This window comes from Penaeus monodon, chromosome 16 (assembly GCF_015228065.2).
Source record: "Penaeus monodon isolate SGIC_2016 chromosome 16, NSTDA_Pmon_1, whole genome shotgun sequence".
Classification (NCBI taxonomy): Eukaryota; Metazoa; Arthropoda; class Malacostraca; order Decapoda; family Penaeidae; genus Penaeus; species Penaeus monodon.
Genome location: NC_051401.1, coordinates 43768163 through 43775662, shown reverse-complemented (window position 1 = coordinate 43775662; position 7500 = coordinate 43768163). Strand labels below are relative to the sequence as shown.

General features: G+C 35.8%; 1 protein-coding gene across 1 annotated transcript in view; it reads left to right on the top strand.

Annotated features, from left to right (window-relative positions):
- Positions 1–5265: 5265 nt before the first annotated feature.
- The window catches only part of LOC119582828 (protein toll-like), a 26894-nt gene continuing 24659 nt past the window's right edge, over positions 5266–7500 (top strand). Inside the window, 1 exon segment of the mRNA XM_037931293.1 lies at positions 5266–5632. The gene's annotated coding sequence lies outside the window, so the exon portion shown is untranslated.

Here is a 7500-nt window from a genome sequence, read left to right as displayed (position 1 = left end):
GTGGCCATGATGATTTATATTGATAACGAAAATCAATAGTAAAGTAATTATAATAATCCTGTAATCATCATCATTATTACCACAGTAATAACAGTGATGATAATAATGATAGTGATGATCATTCCTCTCTTAATCTTTTATGAATTTCACGTGGAGACGGATAAGCAATTGACACATTTGATAACGATAATGATGCAACGAGAAAGCGACAGATGGAGAGAAAAAAACACTTGTAGTAGAGGATAAGAGTGTATCCCGTCAAGATGATTATCTTACTACGATGTGCGTGAGAATCGGATGATGAGGAGAGCGCAAGATATGAAGAGAGAGAAAAAATAAGAGAAATAGAGGGAGATGGAGAGGGAAGGAAAAGGGGGGGGGAGAGACAAGGAGAGAGGGAAATAAAGAATTGGGGTGATAAGTGAAAAGAAGAGAGAGAGAGAGAGTGAGGGGGGGGGAGAAGTACACATACCAACACCAATATCAGTAATGGTAATATTAATTTAATTATATTAATAATCATCAAATGAGTAGCATAACAACAGTGCAGATTAAACTCTTATTAAAAAACAGTTTGAAATGAACTCTCATTATTATATTCTCTCTCTCTCTCTCTCTCTCTCTCTCTCTCTCTCCTCTCTCTCTCTCTTCCTCCTCTCTCTCTTTTTGCAAAGGACACGTGCATAGCTCTATCGTGTGATATAAGCCAATAACAGGTCACAGGCTTGTAATTGGTGACGCAGGGGAACAAGGGTGAGTGTCTAAAAAGATCTAGTAATGGTAAGATATAATGGATGAAGCTTAAATAGTACAGATCCCATTTATTATTAACTAGATAGGGCGCGTGCCGAATTTAGAGCGTCGACTGAGACTGTCCCGGCAATCTGAGTTCAGTTCGAGTCACTCGTCCCTCGCTTTTTCCTTGCAACTTCACCTCGATTCCTGCCTAGCACTGGTGCCACCCTCAGTCATGCTGTCCCATCCGTATTATAGAGAGAAGATACTAAAAGGTCCCACCGTCATCTCCTAATGTATTCGGTGATATAAGCAATAACATCCAGGCATTGATAATTGGTGACAGGGGATACACAGAAGTATCTCTGAACGGACTCCAGTAAATGGTAACGTATTAAATGGAGAGAAGCTTGAATAGTTAGATCATTATAAGTTAACTCAGGTATTAACTAATACCTACTTTTTACAATCACTGCTTTTATGCAGTATAGACTTTTCGTTTTTCAATACGTTTCAATCTTATGGTATGGATGTTAATTCATTACTAAAGACAATTATATATCACAGCGTCTATACAAAAAATATATTATGATTATTGACGTGTTATGGCTCTTATCTAATGATACTGTAATTAATAAAAAACTATTTACATATTAATACCAGTATTGTACCTACTATCGTGCTTACGGAAACGAAGAGATAAAATGAATGAATAACTTGCTGAATTAATAATGATAATAATTATAACATAAAAAATACATATGACAATAATATAATAAACAATGACAATAAAAAAAAAAACTATAATGGTAATAATAACAGTAATAATGACAATAATGGTACTGATAATGATAATATTACTAATGATAGTAATATCCAAAATGATGATAATGATGATGACGATGATGATAATGATGATAGTGATAATAATAACAATAATAATAATAATAATAATAATAATAATAATAATAATAATAATAATAATAATAATAATAATAATAATAATAATAATAATAATAATAATAATGATGATGATGATGATAATAATAATAATAGTAATGATAATTATTACCATTATTATTATTATAGTAATATTGATGATGATAATGATAATAATAATTATAATAATAATAATTATTATGATAATAATAATAACAGTAATGATGACAATAATTGTAATGGTAATAATATGATAATGATGATGATGATGTAATAATAATAATAATAATGACAATAAAGAAAATAACAATATCAATAATAACAATGATAATGCCAATAATCATGACAATAATAATGCCACTAATATTAAAGATAACAATAGAAATAATAAGTATAATAATGATGATAATAATGACGGTAATAATAGCAATAATAACAGTAATAATGATAATAATATATCATCATTATCATACTACTGCATCGGCTACTACTAATACTATTATCATCAATGTTATTATTGTCATCATTATTCTTATTATTATTGCTATCACCATAATCATTATTATTATCATTATTACCGTTATCATTATTATTATTCTCATAATCATTATTATCATTACTATTAATATTATCATTATTTTATTATAATAATTATTATTATCATCAGCATTATCATCATCATCATCACTATTATCATCCCCACTATCACATTATCATTATCATGATAGTGTTAATAATAATGATAAATGCCAAATCCTTTTTGTGTTTATCGAAGTCAAATTTGAGTTTAGCCATCACTCTTCCCTTTTAAGATTTGAAAAAAAAAAAAATGCTAAACATGAATATATTTCCCTGACTTGCATTGTTCATTTCTTGCTACGTGCATTTGCAATAGTTGTGAGAAAAAGGCATTTGGTGCGACAGACTGTGTGATTATACCACCAGGTGAAAATTAACTATTATCAACTATTATTACACGTGTTACAGTATGATAATGTATATAATCCGGTACAGATATGTTATTTTAGGGAGTAGCTTTTTGCATGTACTTTTTATGTGATATCATTACTATTTTCATTATTTTCATTATCATCATTGCCACTTTTATCAACAAGTTATCATTATATACGTCAAAATAAATATAATTCCTTATGTTTGTCTGTGGATAAGTGATGCTGCTGGTGATATCAATAATGAATATGTTGAGATTTTTTTTTTAAATTAGAAGACTTTATATTAAAATAATGTCTTAAAGCTACCCATAAAGACGCACTGAGTATTGAGCATAAGAATATAATGTGCACAAAGGTCATAGAGCAAGGCAAAGTTATCCACCGTTTTACACTAAATTAGCTTTGATTGGGAATAACGTTTACGGACTGAGCTTTAAGATGTCATTAGAAAAGGTAATTAAGGTCTACTAGAAACAATTCGTTCTTAAAGGTGTTCCTACAACAGAACAGGTCTTTGGAGTCTTATTACAAATAAAGACAGGTCTTTAATGCACTATAGCAAAACAGGTATTAGAATTGCTACTGCAAAGAAAACGGGTATTTGTAGTTAGAAACAAAATAGAAATTACAAACAAAACAAGAATTAGAAATTACAAACAAATTAAGTCTTTAGAAAGCTACTACAAACAAACATGTCTCTATTACAAACGAGGCAGTCTCCAGGTGAGTCTGAGCTGAGCCTTATGCCAACGTCACCGGAAGGAAACGTTTATCATACCCTTCCACGAAATGTTTGATATGTAATTAGCTTGTAGTAAATACACCGCTGGCAATTTTACAGAGCTTTCCTAAAAAAAAAAAAAAAAATCATACAAATCTTCTATTACCATTACTACCACGTTCTTCCTCCTCCTCCTAACACCACTATCATGGCAAAGTTGATTCATTCATGCAAACTGGGCTGTGCTGAACCCTTATCACAATGTATCATTCAGTTATCACCAGCGAAATTTCTCAATGAAGTCCTCAAGTTACTAGAAGAGAAAATCATCTCCAGAGCAAAAAGGCTGATGCAACTATGTTCCTGATTTATCCAACACCTTCTGGTACAAATCGTGGGAGAAATGTCTCTCTCTGTCCGTTCCTCTCTGTCTGTCTGTCTGCCTCCTCTCTCTCTCTCTCTCTCTCTCTCTCTCTCTCTCTCTCTCTCTCTCTCTCTCTCTCTCTCTCTCTCTCTCTCTCTCTCTCTCTCTCTTCTCCCTCTCTCTCTCTCTCTTCTTGTGTATGTGTGTGTTTAATAGACACTCAAACAGACAGATAGATGAATAAACAGACAAAAAGATAGGTATATGAAAGACAAGAGATGCGTTAGTGACAAAGATACACGCAAAGATGGATATAGATATGGATGAAAGCATTAGCTAATACCACTCCTATCTCTACCCTTCCACTCTTAACCGGTACTAATCTCTCCGTCCCAAACGCATCTTATTTTTTCTTTTCTTTTCTTTTTCCTTGATAGATTTTATTGCTCGAATGTCCGCGAGCGATATGGCATCGCCGCCTTCCCCTCGAAAGAAGAGAATTGGCAACGCCCTCACTCGGCCTCAAGTGGCTAATTCTTAACACCCAAAGATGTGTCCTGTTATGCCTTGCGTATATTAAGTACGTCCCCTGATTCGTATCTGCCAGCTCTTGGATTTGTCTCTGGATTTTCCTGTTCAAGCTGATGCGTCGGTGATGAAATTTGGGTTTTATGGAGGCAAAAAAAGAAAAAAAGGATTAGGTTTACCAGAGCGTGTATACATACATAGATGTGTGTGTGTGTGTGTGTGTGTGTGTGTGTGTGTGTGTGTGTGTGTGTGTGTGTGTGTGTGTGTGTGTGTGTGTACACAAAACATACATATATATATATAATAAATAAACATATATTTATATATATATATATATATATATATATATATATATATATATAATATATATTAAGAGAGAGAGAGAGAAATAGAGAAATAGAAAGAAGAGAGAGAGAGAGAGAGAGAGAGAGAGAGAGAGAGAGAGAGAGAGAGAGAGAGAGAGAATGCAAATATATATATAAATATTTTTCCCATGTGATATTATAATGACGGAAACACCTATAGCCAGGAGATTAACTCTGAAGCTATGGTAATTGTTTTTACAATTATGGCATTACTCATGAATTGTATGCAGAGCTACTTAAGGAGATCGGGTGTCTCCCAGCCCAAGGACAGCGACAATAACATTGCTTCCTGTTAACAAGACTTGCCAACTGCTCTGACATCTTTAATACACATCTTCTATAACCGAACGCAAATACCTAGCATAAACGCAAACACACACGCATACACGGTTACATATATCCATCCATACATACATACATACGAGCGCGTAACACAATGCAGTTGCTATCCGACCAACCTGCAATCGGTTATCGTCAAGTCCAGTCTGCATTCATTTCCCATCTCCCATCTAATTACCCTTCTATTCCTCTTTCTTCTTCCTCCTTCTCCTCTTTTACCATCGCCTTCTCCTACTCTCCTCCTCCTCCCCCTCCATCTCCTCCACCACGTGCTCAGTCACCCACGACCATCGCGGCTCGTAATAGAGTAGGTGGCAACTCTGAGGCGAGCGGACGGTGTAGCTAGTCTCCGCTTCGCTGTGGTTGAGAACTGTGCTGCGGGGGCGACGAAGCAGGTGCCTTACGCTTTGGTCCTCCAGTCCGTCTTATGGAGACGACCTGGTATTGCTCCCACGCCCACACTAGCTGTTGATCCGAATCGAAGAGTAAGAAGGACTAAACAGAGGAAAGCTCTGGGTCGAAGGAGAGGCAGCTGCGACGGACGGAGTGTAGTGGAATCAACAAGTGTGTGTGTGCGCGTGTGTTCATGCCGTAACCTTGTGGGCGTACAGAAACTTGTAGCGTCGCGTCTGTTGTGCGGGATTCCCAGCTACTCGGAAGAGTTAATGGACATCCATTCATAGAGCGGGTAAGTGTGCTGAAAGAATCAAAATAAATATATCTATGTTTAATGGATGTTTCTTCTCAGTCACATGTCAATAACACGTGAGTATCTGACTCTACATATCACAAGACACGCTGATACTCCTGCTTGGAAAGAGGAATAATATAAAGTGATTTAATGATCACTATCTTCTTGTCATCCTAAGGGTAAGGAATTACCTTAGCTTTGTGATGACTAATGTTACTTTTGTTTGTCACGGTGACTAGGTCCCGAAGCCATCCGCGAGACAAGTGTAGGAACGATTCATGGAAAGTATCTCGGGCGGGCGCTGGCTCCGTGTATGGCGTGATATGTAGCTTTCCTTGATGTGAAAATTGGTGTTATAAAGAAATTTTGTTAGAACGAAGAGCAACGTCATATTAATTTGTTTACTTTTATTAGACTACTCACTAGAGGACAATTAACCACCGGATAAAAAAAAAAAAAAAAACATATTGCTCCATTAATTTATCCCCGTTAATAGGCTTATCACTATTTTTTATAATACCAAGCTCAGTTTAATAACGGTTAATTCCCAACATATATTACAACCGTTTGAAAACGTACTACGGAAGTAAACTTTTTTTGCACATTACTGAAAAATCAGTGCTCAATATTTAACTTCGGAATGACACTGGATATAAACAGTAGAGAGGGGAACAAACTTCTGTTGTTCATAAGTCCATGTGCCGCAAATGTCAAATATACTGTGCATCAGTTTGGTAAAATATCCACAGTGTGCTGCGACATATAAAAAACATCCCATTATGCGTCGCTACGTAGCATGTTTAGTAGTGAAGCCTGACGTATTCCTTCAGTAGTGAAGCTTGACACGATGCTTCAACTGTGAAATGCAGCGAAGCTTAAATTCATAGTTACTCATAAATCGGAGTGGAGGTAGTGTGAAGGGACGGGAAACGGCATTACGCCTCCACGCTAACCACGAGTAAATCTCCCCGACTGACACTGAAGCTTAAATGGCACGTCATGTGACACCTGATGAAGCCCGCTGACTTGATAGTGAAGCCCAGGCAATGACTTTGCAGGACACCCATTCTCCCTCTGGACAATGGAAACCACCAAAGTATTAAAATTTTCCTACTGCAGGCCGGTCCAACCTCCCCTTTCCCAGCAGGTGCCCCGCTGTCAGCCGCTGCCTTTGGTTCTGTTGATGTTTATCTCCGAGGTAACACCTTCACTCTTAACAAGCTGCATTCTGCGATAAGGTATCACGTGAGGAATATTCAGTTAATTTCCTGTAGCATAAAAGAAGAAGAAAAAAAAATGACGGAGGGAAAATCTGCAAATAATATCCTGTTCTGTGTTTGTGGAAATTACCAGAACGAAGATCAAAGTGTTTAAACCGAATCACTTTTATCGCTTTTATCATAGAGCCATCGGAAATTAGTGGAAGAAGCGAATAATTTCGGAGATTAGTGAATGAGTGACAATACCTTTAGTTATTGTCGTTTCCTGTCAGACAAATTGCATAATGGGAAGCGTAATCTGAAGTTGGCACAATACTCAGATTGTAACATAAATCACAGTGACAATACAGTTATCAAGAGATTTATTATTATTTTACATAGTTGTATGTATGTGTATATATATATATATATATATATATATATATATATATATATATATATATATATATATATATATATATTGTGTGTGTGTGTGTGTGTGTGTGTGTGTGTGTGTGTGTGTGTGTGTGTGTGTGTGTGTGTGTGTGTGTGTGTGTGTGTGTGTGTTGTGTGTGTGTGTGTGTGTGTGTGTGTGTGTGTGTGTGTGTGTGCATGTATGTGTATATTATGTATATGTGTATATTATGTGTATGTGTGTGTGGGTGT